Here is an 18506-nt window from a genome sequence, read left to right on the forward strand (position 1 = left end):
AAGAAATGGCAACTGCTGAATTTTTACAAAACAGAAGTGTATAGAGAGTCTGCTACAAGCTGTGTAGCAAGTTCTGGGTGGGTGTTTCTCACTGCTAGTTTCCCAGTGAAGGAAAGAAAGTCCTTTGGGGGAACTACCAAGTCCACGGCTGTTCTGTTAGTGTTGTTAGATCACATCAGAAACCATGTAAAAAAGAAAAGGAAAGGTCAGCTCTCTTTTAATGATCATTTTACAGCTGGACAGGAGCAGGGTTCAGTCTATGACACTGGGTTTATCTCTTCGGTCACAAACAAGCGTGCTGCTTTGCCAGATGGATAGTGCAGCAAAGCCATCGCACAGGCAGGCCAGAGACACAGACAACTTATTGTCCCTGCGTTTTTCATTTAACGGTGAAAATGTTATCTTTCCAATGTTCAGTCACAGAGTCAAGCTAGACAGTAGAGTAATTTTTCAGGCAACCCTCTTAAGCTTCCTTCCCAAAATTCCCTCAGAAAACTATGCAGCTTTGTATTGGGCACAGATGTTACGCATCAGTAATCAGCATCTTAAGAAACAGGCTTATATGGAGAAAATCCCCAGGCCTTTGGCACCTGCAAAGTAGTGATTACTGATTTTTTCTTAGAATCCTTCATAACAATACGGAGATTAGACTACTACTGACCCTCCCACAAAATACACAAAAAGCCACAAGTCTCTAGTACTTTCAGAATCCAAGTGATAATTGTACATCTCATTACTAAAAGATATCTGAAAGATTTGGTCATTGAATTGCTCCCTCTGCTCATACGGCATCAGTTTTCTCTATTGTGTAGAGACATCTTTGCCTGTCACATCCAACAACATTTTTGTGCGTGTGTGTGTTCATTAGGCTAATCAGAAAGCATTTTTCCTCTGCTGTTTACCTCAGTTTTCCTCACCTCACACCTTCTGTGTTTCATTATTCTATGAACAAAATGGAATTGTACTTTTTGAATGTGTTCATAAAGGGAAGGAAAAGTCTGTATACACTCCTTTTGTGCAGAGGGAACGTCTTTGCTCCCCTGGGACACCAGCTGACAGAGACCCATCCACGCGGGTTGAAGCAGACACAGAAAACCCTCTCTTTGTGAAAACAGCAGCAGAATGAAGCACAGAGCCTTATCTCACCTGCTCCGCAGTTAATCCATTAACTCTCCTTTTTCTTCTATTTTCTTTGAATTTCTAGGTCAAGCTATCAGATGTTATTCTGCTAACCAAAAGAGTGGATTTACCACAGCTTTCCAGGCCGCTGCGTGCTATGAACAAACGACAACTTTTACAAAGCTCACCACATAGGAAGCCATCTAAAGACGGCTGTGAGGGAGAGGCACGGAAGGCTGCAAGCGGAGAACCACAAGATGGTCACCCGTCATCCAGGAGCTTCAAGGCAGCATATGTCAAATGGGCAGGATGTCACAGGAGGACAAAGTTGGTATTCTGGTGACAGAGCCCTCAACAGTTACTGGACCCACTCTAGAAGTGCCTCCAGACAGCTGTGAGATGGTGGTGGTGCTCAAGGCCCGGCCATGACAGAGCTGGGAAAGGGCTTCTGGGGTGCAGCTATCAGCCAGACTGCAGGTGATAAAATCAGGACTTTACTTTTTAAATTATTTCTATTTTATTTTATTTTTTGAACACACAAAACGATATGCAGCAAGGTACAGGCTGGGTACATTTTCAGGATTTCCTGGTAGCTCCCTCTGCCAGCATTTTATGATCTCTCCATCCCCATCTTCAGGCCACTGCTGACACTTGCCTTTCCTCTGTATTTCTTCAAAGTCTGTCAGGAGCATAAAAGGTGGGAGCGTCCTCATTACCATTCTAGACACAAAGTTGTCTTTTATGTCACCACCTAGACAATATTATCTTTATTTCAACACCTCTGAATACTCTCATTAGGCTGTTTCCTCTCTGGTCTGTGATCTGTTTTCTGCTAGAGCTAAATGTCATAAAAACAGCATTACCAGATAGTCAATCTTTCCCAGCCACCCCTCCAGTCTTCTTTGATGTGGCACACTGGCTTTCTATGAAATCCTCTAGAAACAGATAAGCATTTGGTAGACACAAATCCTGCTGCTACATTTCTTTTAAAAAAATCCCAAACCAGCCACCAGTCTTTCTTTCTCTACGCAATTTCCCACTCTGAATGACAGTTGGGCTCCCACTGCTATCTGCCTGAAATGCTAGGGTAGGAGTACAAACAAGGTTATCAAGTACACTTAAAAAATTCTGCATTTTAATCCAATTTGTCACACTTCATATCCACTTACTTTAGTTAATGTATGAGCAGCCATGTTCACTAACCTGAAGCATTGCACTAGACTGAAGTGCTGGGACTTCAAGATTTGTGGACAAAGTTGCCACCACATCTCCTTCCTTTCAGGATACCATGCACAGCAAACATCAGTTTCTCACATGAACCCTCTGTCCCTCGGTTAACCGATCTGATTGAGGTAAGTGGCTCCTTTCGGTTCATCTTCTCCAGCTGACTAAAGCATCCACACAACACTTGAGGTAAAAAGCACAACAAAACCAGATGTCGTTGTACCAGTCCTACAAATTCTTTTCTAAACATACCAAGGGCACTTCTGCCAGTGCACATAACTAGACATACTGCCCCAACAGAGGTGCTCTGATAGCTGAACTATTCAATTACACAAATGCCTAGTGACCTGTCTCTTTCAGGTTCTCATTCTAATTTGAAATTCCAGTATGACTGGAAATTGGTTTAGGGTCTGAATTGTGATATGCAAAATCAACTGTTGGAGCTTTGCTAACAGAAGTGCCTCAACCTCTCACCTGCACATCTGCACACATTTACTTATACAAAAGAGTTATACAGAAGGTTACTGGTCAGCTGCACTTTTCTCTCACTACAACCAAGCCTATTAGATGATGCTAACATGCCACCGTCCCCCCTATGTTATCTGTTAAAGTTGGAAGGAGAGAAAAATCACACAAGCAAACAATAACTCCTTAAAATCGGTTGAATTTTGGGTGGTGTATTGACACTAGGATTGCTTTCCTTTGCCATCAATAATAAACAGACTGAGCTGCTTTCAGACATTCCCTTCTTCACAAGGAAAATACATGAGCTCATCACTGGGGCTTCCTCTTCATTGAAGAGACTGAGAAGTTGTAGCTATTCTGGTACAAGCCAGTTAAATGCCTATAAAACAGACGGCTGTTCTCTTGTCATGCCACTGCTGCTCGCATTATCCCAACTCAAGCACTATTTCTGTGTAACTACACTGAATAATCCATGAGACAATCTCTACAGGTAGATATCTTACCAGGATGCAGTGTGTCAAAGATTTTCCTCTCCATGAACGCATCTCCCAAGAACCTGACAGCCTGGTCCTGACCGCCCAGCTGCCCCTTCTCCACTTCTGGCCAGTGCAGAAGTTTAACTAATGGCATGGTGGAGCCCCGGGTATAACCTCTCTTTAATATCCAGTGCACATATTCAAGGCAGGAATTTCTAAAGACTTGGTACCAAACAAATTCAAGGTAGCATGACGGGATGAAAAGACAGGTAGCAGACAATTTATCCTGGTCATCTCAAACAGAATAGAAAAAAAATTATTTTTATTTTTTTACCATCCACCTTGCTGCTCTATTTTAGGCTATTTTAAAGAATTCTGAGGTATTTTATTGCTGCTATTTTCCATATGGCATATAAAACCAGGTCACCTTAATAATCCAGGTCCAACTGTGCATGCCTTGGAAGCAAAGGGAAATTGTAATTGCTGTATTTTAAAAGCTGTAACATCACTAAAATAGTTCTTAAACATATTAAAATGGTGTTTTATTAAATTCCCAGATATTCTGGCACTTTCTGGGATTAGAAACAAATGTGTATATTCTGGCATCATTATTTTTGCCAGTAAAAGTGCCTTTTTGTGTTCCTTACAATTCTCCAAGTTACATAAAGCAGGCAAAGTTCCTACTTGAACCAGAAGTGCGCAACGCATGCTTACAGCCTGCAGCCCCAGCCCTACGCAGTTGTAACCACTTGAGCAAATACTCGTGCCTCTGAAGAATCACATTCACTTCATTATTACTCTCTCCATGTCACCGTTTCCGCATATAATGAATTAAATTACAGGATCAGAGTCACAGACAGAAAAAATCTATAAAGATTCTAAACCATAACAATAGTGGAATGAGCAGAAATAGACAAGATTAAAGGAGTGTAAAAGGTACTATCCAAGGGATCTAAAGTTTGTACAAAAATGCATATGCCTGAGAAGCACTATGTGACAAGGTAACTAGATACAGTATGCACATACATATCTGCATAAAGAAAAAGAAACAGGATTGTAGATGAAGCACTAATATTGATATTGCCAGACTTTTAAGCATGAAAATGTGGAGAACAGCATTCTTAGGCTTTTCTTTACATTGCATTTCTGAATGCAATATAAAGTGATATAAGACTCCACATATAACGCCAAGGTCCATCATCGGGCCCTTTTGCTACTGAACTATAAAGCCTTCAAATCAAAAGTACGCCTTGCCTGTTTTGTTTTGTTTTTAACAAAGCACTTTACAATGTAGAGTTCATGCAATAAATCAGGTTAAGGGTCTTCAAGGAATCATTCTGTAAGCACCAAGCCAGACTTCATCAGAGGATGCACAATCACTTCTTAACAAGGAGTACTATATGATAAATTTAATCTCCTTACTCATGCAATCCTATCGATACTACATAGCTCTGAAAACAAACAGACTGTCTTCAGGGACCAAGGAGACATTTTATTCACCCCTTTTTTACTCAGAGATGTCCCCTTGAGATTTCCCAGAAATATTTACCTTTGGGTGGAGAAGAAGCCCAAGAATTTAATGCCTAGTCTGACAATGTGAGTTAAATTAAGTAACTGAAAGTAGATTCTCAGAAACTGAGAACGCCTAGGTCCTAAAGGAACTGACACCACATATGTACGTCAAATATGCATGTCTAAAGAAGCATAGAACAGGCAGACAAAAATGTATGCCATTCCCCCTTTTCACAAGTAGGAATCTGGTTTCAGTTCCAGCTGGGTGAAATTTCCCCTGTGCCATGCATTAGAGATCTTTACTCTGGGAAAGGAACGAGACACTGCTGGCAACAGAAGGAAGGCTGTTACACATAACACAAGTGTTACATGTACACGCACAAATACTAAAACAATACAACCAACTGCGCATTTAAACATAAGACATAAAAACAAACCTATTCTGGATTCATCGCGCACTTCCTTTCTATTCTTTGAGAACAGACCTTCAGCTTCACAGTGGAAACCTGACATATGAAATTGGAGTGTAGGTTGGAAGCAAGAGGATGACTTCAATATGATGGAAAAGTACTCATTTCGTTTTCTTGTTAAGTCTAAAATGAGACAGGCTAATTATACGTGGGGAACGTGTCCTACCCCACAAGACAATGAGTATTAAGGGGTTTATCAAAAAGAATGTGTCAGAAACAGATTTTTCCCATGGTTACATCGAAGTTGCACATGGAAAAACAACTGTGTTTCAATCTAAAATGACACCAAAAAGCCAATAACTCTTCAAAAGTAATTTTCCCTTGACAAATCATTTGAAGAGCCCATAAAGATAAGAGAATACCCAAAAAACAGCCTTCTTCTACACAATCAGGTTCACAGACAAGCCAAAATGGTATGGTCACTTCATAGAGAGACACAGTGCTTTTCTGGAGTCTACTTTCTGGACCTCTTCTGTGAAATCTCAAAGGAGTTTCACTTGTTTGGCATGGGCAGTGGCAGATGGGCAATGCAACGGAATGCATTCCTCAGTACTTCAGAGGCAAATGCTCCCAAACTCCAGCTGTCACATAATCCCTGTGATCAGCTGAAGGGGAGAGACACAATTGTGTTCCCACTGACCCTGCAATTTTCAGAAATAACCAAGCCCCTTGGAAATTCCTGCCTTCGGATTCATGTTTGTCCCTACCTAAACTTCTCACTGTGAGTTTCAGAAGATCTTAACCGCAGCTGCCGAAGTCAGGTGCTGGAAGATGAACTCCAAGCTGTACACTTGGACACTTAAAGTGATCCATTCCTCATAAGCTCAGAATAGACCCCATTAAAACTTCTGTAAGAAACATATGTCTTATGCTCCTGAAAACATCAGGTTAGATATCAGTGGAGCAACAATAACTTACAACCAACTAGCAGAGGAGAAATTAGGCTACTGTGCTCCCTGTAGAAAATAATCAAAGAGGTATAGTGAAATTAGAGCAGTTTTATGTACTAAATGCATGTTATAATTTAAAAGTAGCATTATTGCTGCACAGGAAGATTACAGCCAATAAAAAAACACCAGTTTTCTGAACAGCAACATAACTGTTATCCTCTGATGCCTAACAGAGAAAACTGGACAATCTGCAAGAAGGTTCAATTGATGTTAATGAAACTGTTTCAGTCCTTATGCTTACTGTGTCAGTGCTTTAATTGTACCTCCTTAGAAAGTCTTTTCTATCATTTGTCTTGTATGCAGTTATCACGTCTCAGAAGGGAGCAGCATCTCCTCTACTTCTCCACACTCTGTTGTGGTTTAACCCCAGGAGGCAGCTCAGCACCACACAGCTGCTTGCCTAGGTGGGATCAGAGGTGTGCACAGATGAAATTTCTCTAACAACTTCAGGGTTCCACAAATCACCAAAGCAGAGATTTTTAGAGGAAGAGTCAAGCACTCAAACACTATGGAAAGTCAATGCAATTGGGAAGCTAGCATCTTTAGGCTCTCCTGAAAAACTTATGCCTAGATAAAAGGTAAAAACAGCAAACTGTTTTCTCTCAGTGTACTCGATATCGCTACCAGAGCTGACATATTGCCTATCATACAGTTCCGTGCAAAGCATCAAAAGTTATACTGCATGGCAAAAGGATCATTAGGAACAGAATTGTTAACTAACATCAGCAAATATCTGCAGAAATGGAGGCCTAGCATGCAATAATGGAGGTGAAGCCCTTTTTTAAGCAACTTGGTATTTACATATCTTCATTAATAGTAAAATGCATTAATGAGTAAGAGCCAATGCAGCAGGGAACCTCTCAGGGGATCAATTAAGATAGACTTACTTGAAATAAAGCTGTTTAAAAGGAAACATGCAATGTAATGCAGGGCAAGAGAAATTCTCTGTTTAAAGAAATGGTTGCTTCTCAAACCAAGTTCTGATGAGCTTTCATAACTTGTTTTAGATGTCAATTATAAAAGAAATGGAAGGCCTGCACTGCAGTTTTTCCACTTGTTACTTATTGTCACATGTAACGAAGGAATAGAATACATCCACCTAAGAAGATGACCTTGCTTCAGTCAGCAAAATACAAAGTTCCACTGAGGAAGTGTGATGATCATTTTGTCAGGTAGTACAGGTTTGCCCAAAATCTGCCTCCCACTAGGTCCAGGTTTACACCTCAGAACAGAGACAGTCTTTGCTGAACACAAAAGCATTGCTGGATAAATGGTAGATGCTACCTGCAGTACATTCGAGACCAGTGTGAAGCTGGATAGGATGGAAATGTAATGGCTGAGTCTAAATACCCAACTTGGAAGGGCTTTCTTGAGGAGCATCCACATAAGATCCTAAATAAGACATGTTCTCCTGCCAACAAGTATTGTGCAAATAGTCTAATTAGGAAGTGTTCTCTGCTGCCAGAGGCAGTCTGCTTCACAGCTTGGTATTTCTGCCAAACCACTGTGAAGGTGGTGTGCCCCTGCCTTTAAGATGCTTACTGCAGTTTCTCTTGTTGAAATGCTCGACATTCCTCTCCACAGACTCCTCTAGGTGGCATTCAATTTAATCTTCTAATTAATCCACTTTGCAGTAGCATTAATCAAGGGTGGACTCTGCCCTGCTTTTTACAAGACCTTTTGCATTTCCACCCCCCTCACTAGATTCAATTACCACTACGGTTGGTTGAAACTGCTTCCTCTTCTAGCTTAAAAAGACCAATGTTATTTTTCCTGTCATCAGCTATAGTGACTCTGCTTCACATAACTAGGATATATTCACTATGAAACATACACGTTTCTCAAGATGGTAGCTGAAGATGTAAGAGTTCTCAAGGTAGATATCACACAAGTTACTGTGGAAGCCAAGTTGAAAGAAGACCAAAGAAAGAGATGCTCTTTGGTGGCATGCATCTGCCCTGCTTGAAATTTACTGTTAGTTCCCCATAATGCCTCCTTTTTATAGCATCATTATCACAGAATAATTTACAATCAGCCTCACTACTTGTATTAAGTCTCTTGCAAGTTTATAAAAAGAACATTGTAGCAAGAAACGTCAATTAAAACCACATTAAAACAGATGCACTCTGCACTGCTACAAGAGACAACCAGGTTCCAGTCCCAGCCTGCAAAAGAAACAGAGGTGGCACACGCAGCCTCCACAACTTTTTCAGCACCCAAAGACTGACCTAAAGTGGTGACCAAAAAGGGATCCCAAAGGACTCCAAAGATAACCTCCTGCTGCAAGGAGAAGAGAGGAGGATCATTAAAAGAAGACAGGAAGCAATCTTGAGGATATGCACACACAAACACACACACACACACACAAAAAAAAAGCAGTAGACATCTGAGCTACTGGAGACTGCAAGGGTCACATGAATTTCTTTGTTTAGGTATAGATATCTCATCATTGCATGATGGTTGTCATCAGAAACTCTTTCTGAGCTCTGAAAGTATACTAACAGGTACACAGCTCCTTCAGATTACTGTAAATGCCAAAAAAATCCACCAGTACTATGCCAACTTGTACAAAATTGATTTATGTAAATGTAACCAAGATGGGATTGAGATTTGGAGTTGGAGAGTTCAGGTTCACCTCCTTTCATTATTCCTGAATAAAGTGAGAAGCCAAAGAAAGCAAGACAGGGGTAGCAAACTGTCTGTAGTAACATTTAACCTCAAGTGGATTTTATTCTCAGAGCAGAAAAGCTACAGGAGAGTGGAGAAAGGGCTTATGCTGACAATGCCAATGGTCCATTAACTGCAGCTGCTCTGCTGCTGGAATGATCAAACTCAGGTTTAACAGCAGTCGTCTTTTCACTTTACAAGGAAGGCACAGAAGAGGCTTGATCCAGCTTATAAATTTTGAGCTTTTAGTGTAACTGACAAGAAATAACTCATTAATGGAGACCTAAGATCTGAAAGAATTAGTAGTATTACTGACTTACCACATCACCCAAACATAACCTCAAGGTTCCCTAATTGCTCTTGTGTTTCTCTCTCTGCCACTCGTGCAAGAGAATCAGGGATGTTAAGACCACTTTCATGCACTTGATGAAAAAAAAAATACAAACGACGTAAGCTGAAAGCCTTTAAAAGCCCCATAGGCCGATGGAAAAAAAAAAGTGAGGTCATTATGCTCCAGTATTCTTCTCAGCTGCCCTCAGTGGGTATCAGTCATCATTACAGCACTCTGAATCATAATGGACTCCAACAGTTTAATAATGATTGCAACACCCTTCCTAATGAGGTTGGTGCTGCCCTCTGATGTGAATATTCATAAAACAGGGCTGGTAATGGGTTCCGTCTTGATTAGCAGGCTGTGGTTCTGTATCAAGTTTGAGAGACATCTTTTGATGCAAAAAAAATATCAAATTAAATCCTTGTTTCAAGCAGAGTAAATGAATTTGACTTAAGGTGATCAAGAGGGGAAAAACTTCTAATTAGACACGCAAGCAATCATCTTGTTCAGTGTTCTTTCAAAGAAGGGCTATAGGGATGCAGAATCCTAATAAACCTTTCCTCAATCACCTTTTAGATAAATGTTAAGAATGAAAATTAAATGTAATTAAAGTTCACTAATCTGATGTGGTTTCCACTGATAGCCCTTCTTTCTTTCTTTTTTTTTTCCTTCTTTGTCCTGTTATCCTTAGCTCAGACCCTCTCCCCTTTTCCTGCCAGCCTCATCTCTTCCAGCAGGAAAGGCAGGAAGGCAAGTTGCTGCCTGGAGCACCAGACCCCAGATGTAAATAAGTCCAAGGACTGGCACTGGCTCACACTGCACTGCTCACCACAGCCACTGCTGCAGCTGCTTTTGAATACAGGTGTTGTCATAGCAGTCAGCACTGCAAAACCTGAAGTACCTCCCAAGTCATTGACATAATGCTAACACTTCTGGGGTTTTTGTTTATTTGGTTGGTTGCTTTTTTGTTTTCTTTTTTGAGGGGAGAGAGGGGCACTTAGTCCTCTCTTGTTGAACTGTTGACAATTTCACTTCATCGATAGAAAAATAAATGGAATCAGACCTTAAATGTTAGGAAAAACTTCTGTCCGTTAGATCAGCAGAATGACTTCCATTTCCTCCTAGGTCCAGAATGAGGCCATTATACCCTCTGGGACATCCCTGAATCCTACCAACTCACAGAACTGGAATTCGTGAGGTTGTCCTTATAAGAAAGAAGTTTCCCGGCTAATAAACAAAACTTGCAGCAATACTGCTGTTAATCCAGCCAGGCGGAGAGTGACTGATTTGAGCTAAGCTTCCACTTGCTTTTGGAAAGAAAAGAAACCAAACATTTATCCCTCTCTGTTCATGCAAGATGCCCTCTGCACAACAGGAAAAAGAAGGAAAAAATCAGCCTAAATAGAGATTTTTGTTCACCAACAGGAATTGGACTAGATAGGAGCTTTAATAATAACAAATAATAACAGTAATAATAAAGCTTCTGCACTCCAATGTCAGAGGCAGAGCAGACAGGAGTCTGCAGTAAAAAAAGGGATTTCTAGCCAAATGATGGGGTGAGGGGAAAAACAAAAGGAAAAACTGGAAGCAGGGGTAAGCTGGTCTCCCAGGCTCAGTATAAAGCCCAATACAGGCGCACAGTGCTTTTAAACCTCTCTGCGAAGGTGTTAATGTGAGATATCCCATTGCAAATATAGGTTCGGGCACTGCTGATCTGTACGATGGGGACAAGACTGCCAAAAGCACAGGACAAACAACGTGTGAGAGAAAGGTTTTTCTCTGCTCTCCTCCATTTACAATCAGTCAGTGTTAACTTGGGCAAAATATGTGTCTGCCTTCCCTTCCCAGATGCTCAAAAGTATAATGAAATCATGAATTCATTACTGAACTCAGCTTCTCTGCCCTCCCACCCTAACTTCCCTTCATTAGCGCAGGCTGTTCCCTTCCCTTTACTCTCCAGTGCTTCAGAGCAACAGAAAATGCTGTTTATGGGAGCGCTGTTTTCTCCTCCTGGCCAGTGACATTTTAAAACCCCCAGCACGTAGGTGCTCAATTGCAAGAGCACTCGGTATCTCGGCGAGCAGCTGCTGTGTCACTGCCAGCCCTCTCCTGCAGCAGACCTGTCACCAGCCGCCACAGCTCAGTGCCAAGCCCACGGACCACTGGGGGCCAGCAAGCAGATGGCTTATCTCAAAGTCTAATTATCGGTGCTGACTGAAAAGCCCACAGCCAGGATCAGAGTGGGACAGGGCTTTGCTGGGTTACTGTTTAGGGGAAGTGGTGGTAAAAGAGGATGGGATAAGGATGGATGACTGCTGCCAGGCTCGTAGCGCACCCCAAGATGTTGGGGAACGCAGGGCTGAATTCTGCTCTGGGTTCTGCTGACATCTGACTCGTTGCAAATGATACACCAGGAAACATGAAACATCATTTACAAAAACAGAAACAAAAATCAACACCTTCCCAGCATCTTCAGGTTTCACAGAAAACGGTGCAGCAAGAATTAACAATACTTCCTTCTCTTTTGTCTGCAGTAAACACTGCACGCTGCACTGAGCTACACAGACCATACTCGATCTGAGCTGACAGCTCAGAACAGTTTCCAACCATACCTTTTTTTTTTTTTTTTTGAGCTTGCAATGAAAAGAACAATCCCAAGTAAGTGAGCTAGCAACTCAATATTAACCACACCTGTTTTGTTCACTTTCAGAAAAGAACAACAAAGATAGCCATATTAGAAGGAAAAAATCAGCCCAGCAGTTCTGGGTCTTGTTTTTAAATCTAGGCAAATTTAGAGATAAGCCTGAGCTCAAATTAAGAGAGACAGTGACACCAATGCAATGCAAATAGAGCCCAGAATGCCAATGCCCCTCTGTCCTTGCCAAACAACCATCTTAATATCCTTGGGCTTGGGCCATCCACGCTGCTCTGTACTCGTCCTTGTTTGCAATACTATCTGCTTTTTCAGCAGCAGTAGTTACTCAGTATTGTCCTAGATGCCACTGACCTCTTATCTCTTCTTTTTGCAAAAATTCTAGGGTTCCTCACTGAGTGGAGTACCCAGCGCATATCAGGCTAAGACTCAACCAACTCATTTCAGCTTTGAAAACACAACCAGTTTCTCCTTTACCTTTCCAGACAAGTTACCTTTTAAGACAAGTTCAATACCGTCTTACTAAATATGTCATCCCCGAAATTGTGGCAACAGAAACCATCAGGTCTCTTTCAATTGTGCCAGTTACTCTTCTGTATCTGAAAATACTAGTAGCTGTATTATTCATATTTAGTTACTATGACAATGAGAAAATCTCCAATGGCAGAACAAAAGTCTTACTGTGGTTGCTTCTACAAAGGGATGAAAAGTCACAAAAGCAAGGAGAACTACATTATCTGAAATGGCCTTAGTGAGAGAGCCAGAACTATTTAGATGAAAAAGGGAGGAAAGGAGGACATGTCTGAAAGTCAAGCAAAATATTCTCCAACTCTGCAAATTAACTGTAATACTAATATAGAAGTTAAAAAAGGGCCATGTGTTGTTACATGACAACCACATGGCTAAGGGCATCCCAAGGCTTCTTTGAAGAGGAGAGCATTCCTATCAATGTCATGAATTAGCATTTGTATGGGTTGCCTTCCATAGCCTTGAAGCAACCAACATTTGTTCTACAGCTCAGCATGTCACCGATTCTGCATCCCTCCCTCTAACCTGCCTTTTTGCGCCCATGTGTGCAAACAGTCCATGACAGGCACCTTTTGTTACCCGATTCCACGCAGCCAGGCTTCAGGGAGCAGAGAACTACAGCAGGAGATCGCTTACCCCATCCTCTTGGTTAGGGAGATGCAGGTCACTGGACGCGGGAAGGGAAGGCAGAAGAATTTCCTCTAGCTGGGTATCTGCTTATCTACATAAAATGCTTTACGCTGAATAAAAAGAGACCATAAAACGTTCGTATAACTTGACAAATAGGCTGCTTCTTTCACTGCTCAGTCTATTATAACCCCGTCACACAGTAACTTGAAGCAACCTGGCAAAAATGTAAATCAGAAGGCAGGCAATGCTCTCCACCCAGTCACAGGTGATGGAAATGCTATCCAGAGAGAGGTCTGCAGGACATAGATCTGCACAGATCTGCTTAGGCCAGCTGAGGGTCTTTAAGCTCACTACTTTGAGTGTAGGACAGCCAGAGTGGGCTTGTATATATTGTTGCTTGCCGCACATACGATGCAGTGCTGCTGCTTTTATGACCGCAATAAAAAGGTGCCCGGACGTGCCCTTGGAGGTGTTGCCACACTAGGGAATATTTGGTACTTCATTTATTTCTCGAGCAGCAAACAGCGGGGTGAAGACCTGAACTTCGGTAGTCAATGTAAGGCATTAAGTAACACTACATAATATTTGTAGCTCTACCCTTCAGTTTTATATTAAGGGTGTCAGTAAAGGAAGAGGAATTTAAAAGCTCTCAATAAAGTCCTCCTAATTAGCATATCACCACAGTCTCTGAGCACCTGCGTGGTCTCAGCGTTCCCAGTATTCTTTTAATAATTCCATCATCTGCCACAATTGCATTGAACTACCACTATGGAAGTAGTCTCTTAAAAAAGAAAGATATTGGAATGCATAGACACAGGGAAATATAATACATTGGCTGAAGTAGACAACGGGTATGATTCACCATGACTATTTCCAACTGTAATCGTTATCAGATGTTCCACAGGCAGATTCAGAAAAGCACATGCAGGAATTAACTAGCCTAAAGGAAACATCAATTATGTCCTAAAGCAAAAGCGTACGTTTTTATTTTTTTAAATGAGGACTGAAAACTGGATCAGGCTAAAAATCCACCTTGCCCGCTGTCTGTCTCTCTTGGAAACACTACCTGGGCACAAATGAAGGGAAGAGCAAGGCAAGCTGATAACGAATGATACTTTCTCTGCATGCTCTCCGAGTTTCTAGCTGTTTACAGCTAAGGCACTTGAACTCTTGAGTCTTGTGCTCAATAGGTCCTAATGGATTTTTCTTCCACAAATTTGTCTCCTCACTTTTTAAACCCATGCAAATTTTCCATCAAAACAACCCGTGGCACTAAGATAACAGTTCAGAGGTGTTCTGAAAAGAAATACTGTCCTTCACTTGTTTTGTGCCTACCAGCTAACCTCATTAATGATCTCCAGTTCTTGTACCAGAACTAGTCAATAACTATTCCCTGTTCTCAATACTCACAATTTAATAAGCTTCTATCCCAGATTTTCTCCAAGTGGTTTCTTCTCCACAGTGCAGAGACTCAGTCCACTGACACTCCTCAATATGGAAATTGATGTAGACCTTGAATTATGCTTGTCATCTTTCTCTGCATCTTTTCAAGTGAATCTTTTTTTTCTCTTTTTTTTTTTTTTTTCTGAGGGGGAAGAGTGATAGAGTGATGATAGGAGGAACAAAGGAACCCAAACCACACAAAATATTAAGATGAGGATGCCCCATTAATTTATTCCGCACTACAAAGATGTTTTGCTTTATTCTCTGTTCCTCTATTAACAATCACTAACATTCCTAACACGAATTTTACTTTTTGGAGCCTATTTAGTGGTAATTTTGAACGCTATTTATATTCATAAAAAACAGAAAGCCTTGTTTCAAATCTTATTAGAATGCCCTGAGACTCTGCAAACTTCTTTCTGCCCAATTCTTCTTAAGTTCAACTTTGATGGCCATAAGTTCAGCCAGGATTTTCTTCCGTTTCACCAGTGAGTCTAACATATTCCCTTAAATTCAAAGAACACACAAGAACAAACTGTTAGCATTTACTCTTCTTCTCCCTCAAAAATCTTGTCCTAAAGCTCTTCAGGGGAGGAGGGAGGAACCTGGATCAACCTGCCTGCCTACATTTGTATTTTCTCCAAAGACTGACACATTCTAGAAAGGTATGACTGCACACCCTGGGTGTTGAATGATGGTAATTAGTAGCTACACGTAAGTAGGTACATTCACAAGTTACACAGGCTAGTTGTGGCCTTCAAAGAATATCCTAATGGAAGGGACATCTCTGCTCCAGCGCTGTCTGCATTGCTCAGGCTGTGTACCATGTCCTGCTCATGAGCTAGCTAGTGCTGCACAGCCAGGACACTGTAGGCTCACTCTGCTAAAACCTTGGCTGTTTCTACAGATGTCTCCATAGGTCCTTAGCAAGTAGTAAGAGAGCTACTACAGAGATCTCAGCTCAAATGTTCAGTAATCACTGTTCTCAACACTGTCAACAGCAGACACTAGATTTAGCTCTTCAGTTCATCTGACTCTCCTTCATAGCTGTCCCAACCATCTATTCACCTCCATGGAGCTCCGCTGGAAGCAATACTATGAAGTGTTTGATCTCATCTGATTTTTCTACCCCCACACTTTCAAGCTGAAACTGTGCTGCAACACAACATCTGCCACTAAGCACTCCTTGCTACTTCACCCCAGTGACCGCCCAACTTTTACTGCTGCAAAGAAAAAGCATTTCTCATGCTGCTCTGACTCACAACACAGCAGTAGAGAATCATGCTCTGAACCCTCACCTTATTGATCTTCCATTTTCACCTGTGAAAAACTCAGCTATTTGGAGGTTTAGCCCATGCAAGTCTCCAATTTTCTCCTAGTCTCTTTCAGAGGCTTCTAGGCGTGCAGAGAGACCTGAAATCTCCTGAAGGAGGGCTCTGGTCCTAAGATTAGCAGCAACACTGCTGCAACAAAGTCAGCTTATTAGAGTAAGGTAGACAAGACTTCGTTATGGATGCACCTATGCAGAATTCCAGAACCCCTTAATATAAAAGTTCAGCTAAAATCTTGACAGAGAAGCATGGAGGAAAGACAAACACTCATCCCTCCTTCCCTCATCTTACTGTTTTCTGAAGCCTTAAAGCATCTCACACCCATATGCACCATCATACTCAGAGTAATACCACTGTACAACATACGATATCCCATCAAGTTCCTAGGATGAAAACTGTCTAATAAAAATATTTCATGGCACATTCTTGACTGTTTCACGCTTGATCTGCAGTGTAACATGGCAGATAGATGGAAGTAATATTTCAGTGTAGAGTTCCAAGTATGAAAAGCAGAATATCCACATTCTACCTGCTTACACAAATACAAATTAGTATAATCATTAAATTAATATAAATTAAACATTTTTGCAACAGCATCAGACATGGATGTCTACCACTTGACCTTTCTCACCTTCCCCCTTTGGCTTCCTCCATATTGTAAGATTAGTTTCACAAAGAGAAATTAAGATTTAAAAAATCCATTGAAAGTAAGAACATCATGTCTACATTTTTACTGTTAAGAGTTCTCTCTCCTAGCTTAGTCCTTCACGTCATCTCACTTCTGGCTTCTCCTGACAGTAGCTAGTAGTGTCAGAAGCATCAGCACTTTAATCACTGGATGGGTGGTAGTCAGTTACTCTCTTTTTCCAGTGCCAGTAAATGATCTTACACCTCTTACACTTCTCTTCTCACATATAATAGGTAATTATATGGTAAAACACCCACATATTTCGAATTTATTTAGAGAGGGAAAGAAAGAGGGTTGCATTGACTGGGTTTGAATACAACTGTTGCTTTGAATATTGACTAAACTTACAGTTCCCCAAGCACACCACCAATTACTAAGAACATCTAAGCATATTAAGCACGTATGAAATACAGTAATGTATTTTACACTGTTTTCTATGCATCCGCTTCTTTCTTTGCATGCATAATACAATGGAGAACATACCTGTGCTATCTAAAATGCCTGCCTGTCATAGCAAGTCAGATGCCACGTTCAGTAACAGTTACTGCGTGTTCCTCTTCATCCCCCAACAATGATAAAGCAGTCTCCTGTTTTGTCACTACTTACCATAGCCCAGAGGCATCCTATAGCTTTAGGAGAGAATCCCTTAGTTTTCAGATATGTACCACTGAAAACTGCCTTTCATAAAACTTAGTATGTTTGGGAAAAAATGTAGGTCACTTGGTAAACTGGAATCCAGTCTTTACTGGCCGGTGCAGTAACAGCTGGGATATGGGAACAAGCATCATTTCTTTCAGTGAAGTCCAAGAAATAAGAAAATTACCTGAATACTTACATAGCATGTCAATAATAGCCAGCGTTTACAAGTAGATGAACTATTTATTTATTTAGAGGGTAAACAAAGGTTACAGTTCCTACTGGAATTTGGGTACCAGAGCTTTGGTACCCAAAGTTCCTACAGGAAAAAAGTGCCAGTCTCTCTGGCAGGGCTACTCTGTGCATCTGGATTTGGATGAAAATGCACATTTTGAAATTAGATGGAACCATGCCTAACTAAGAATTAAAGTCTTGTTCTGCAGAGACAATGCCTACAAAGCCTGTATACGTAACGCACATTCACTAGGGGAAACCAACCCCAATTGGTGCTAAGTTAATTAATTGCTTGGTGTTAACAGATGGTTCATATCTGAGCTGCGGTTTTCCAAATTCCTACTCTTGTGCTGTTGAGTCATTTGGACAAAGCAAGTGAGAGCAGAGGAGCTAAGTGTTACACTCACGTTGGGTCCAGTGATCATCACGTTATCGTATCTGTTCTGCAACTTTTGTACACAGAACTTCTGCGGTATCAAACTTCCAGAGTTCTTGAGACAATGGGACGTAAGACTTAATCCTAACAAAAATACGTTAAGAAAATTGGTGTTCTGTGACCTATAGCCACAGTATTCTGGGGGACTTCAGGCTATAGGGTAGATACAGCAACTAAGAAATGAATCAAAACCGCAGTTCTTCTGACTAAATTATTTTTTTCCCTGCTTCTCCAAGATGTTTCCCTAGGCAAGTGTCTTCATTTCTTTTTAGTGTGGACTGAAAAATGTCAGCAGAGAAAACCATAAACATGCCTCTTCTATTCTGTCTCAAGTTTTGAATAAAGCTACAGATCTGATTCTTTACTGCAGATTATCAAAGTTGTTGTGGGGATTTTTTTTATTTTTTATTTTTTTAAATGATGCTACCCAACTGTGAAGGGAATAAAAGAGGGAAAAAAATCACAGCCATGGGAAGGCAGAGCACATCAGCCAGCTGGTCCTCAACATGGTGAGCAAGAAAATCCTGTGGGGTTCTCTCTTCCTCACCTCATCTGGTTTATTAAACCCCAGAGACAACAGACTTCACTCAGTCAAGGACACATGAGTTGCAGGCGGGGGAAGACCCTAAAGTGCAAAGCAGATTAATTTTTGGTTTTGCTATGACAAGCTGTTGGGGGAGGGCTGCTGAGGAGGGCTACACAAATGCAGG

General features: G+C 41.2%; 1 protein-coding gene and 1 long non-coding RNA gene across 5 annotated transcripts in view; both read right to left on the reverse strand.

The window, feature by feature from the left end:
- Positions 1–18506, reverse strand: part of LOC121070440 (transmembrane protein 263-like) — a 209380-nt gene that overhangs the window by 113013 nt on the left and 77861 nt on the right. The gene's annotated exons all lie outside the window — the stretch shown is intronic.
- LOC121070441 lies at positions 1582–3557 on the reverse strand. Its single transcript, XR_005820087.1, has 3 exons — positions 3312–3557; positions 2323–2526; positions 1582–1798 (listed from the first exon to the last, which is right to left on the reverse strand). It is a non-coding gene; the product is annotated as an uncharacterized LOC121070441 (long non-coding RNA).

The sequence above is a fragment of the Cygnus olor genome, chromosome 5 (genome assembly GCF_009769625.2).
Source record: "Cygnus olor isolate bCygOlo1 chromosome 5, bCygOlo1.pri.v2, whole genome shotgun sequence".
Taxonomy (NCBI): domain Eukaryota; kingdom Metazoa; phylum Chordata; class Aves; order Anseriformes; family Anatidae; genus Cygnus; species Cygnus olor.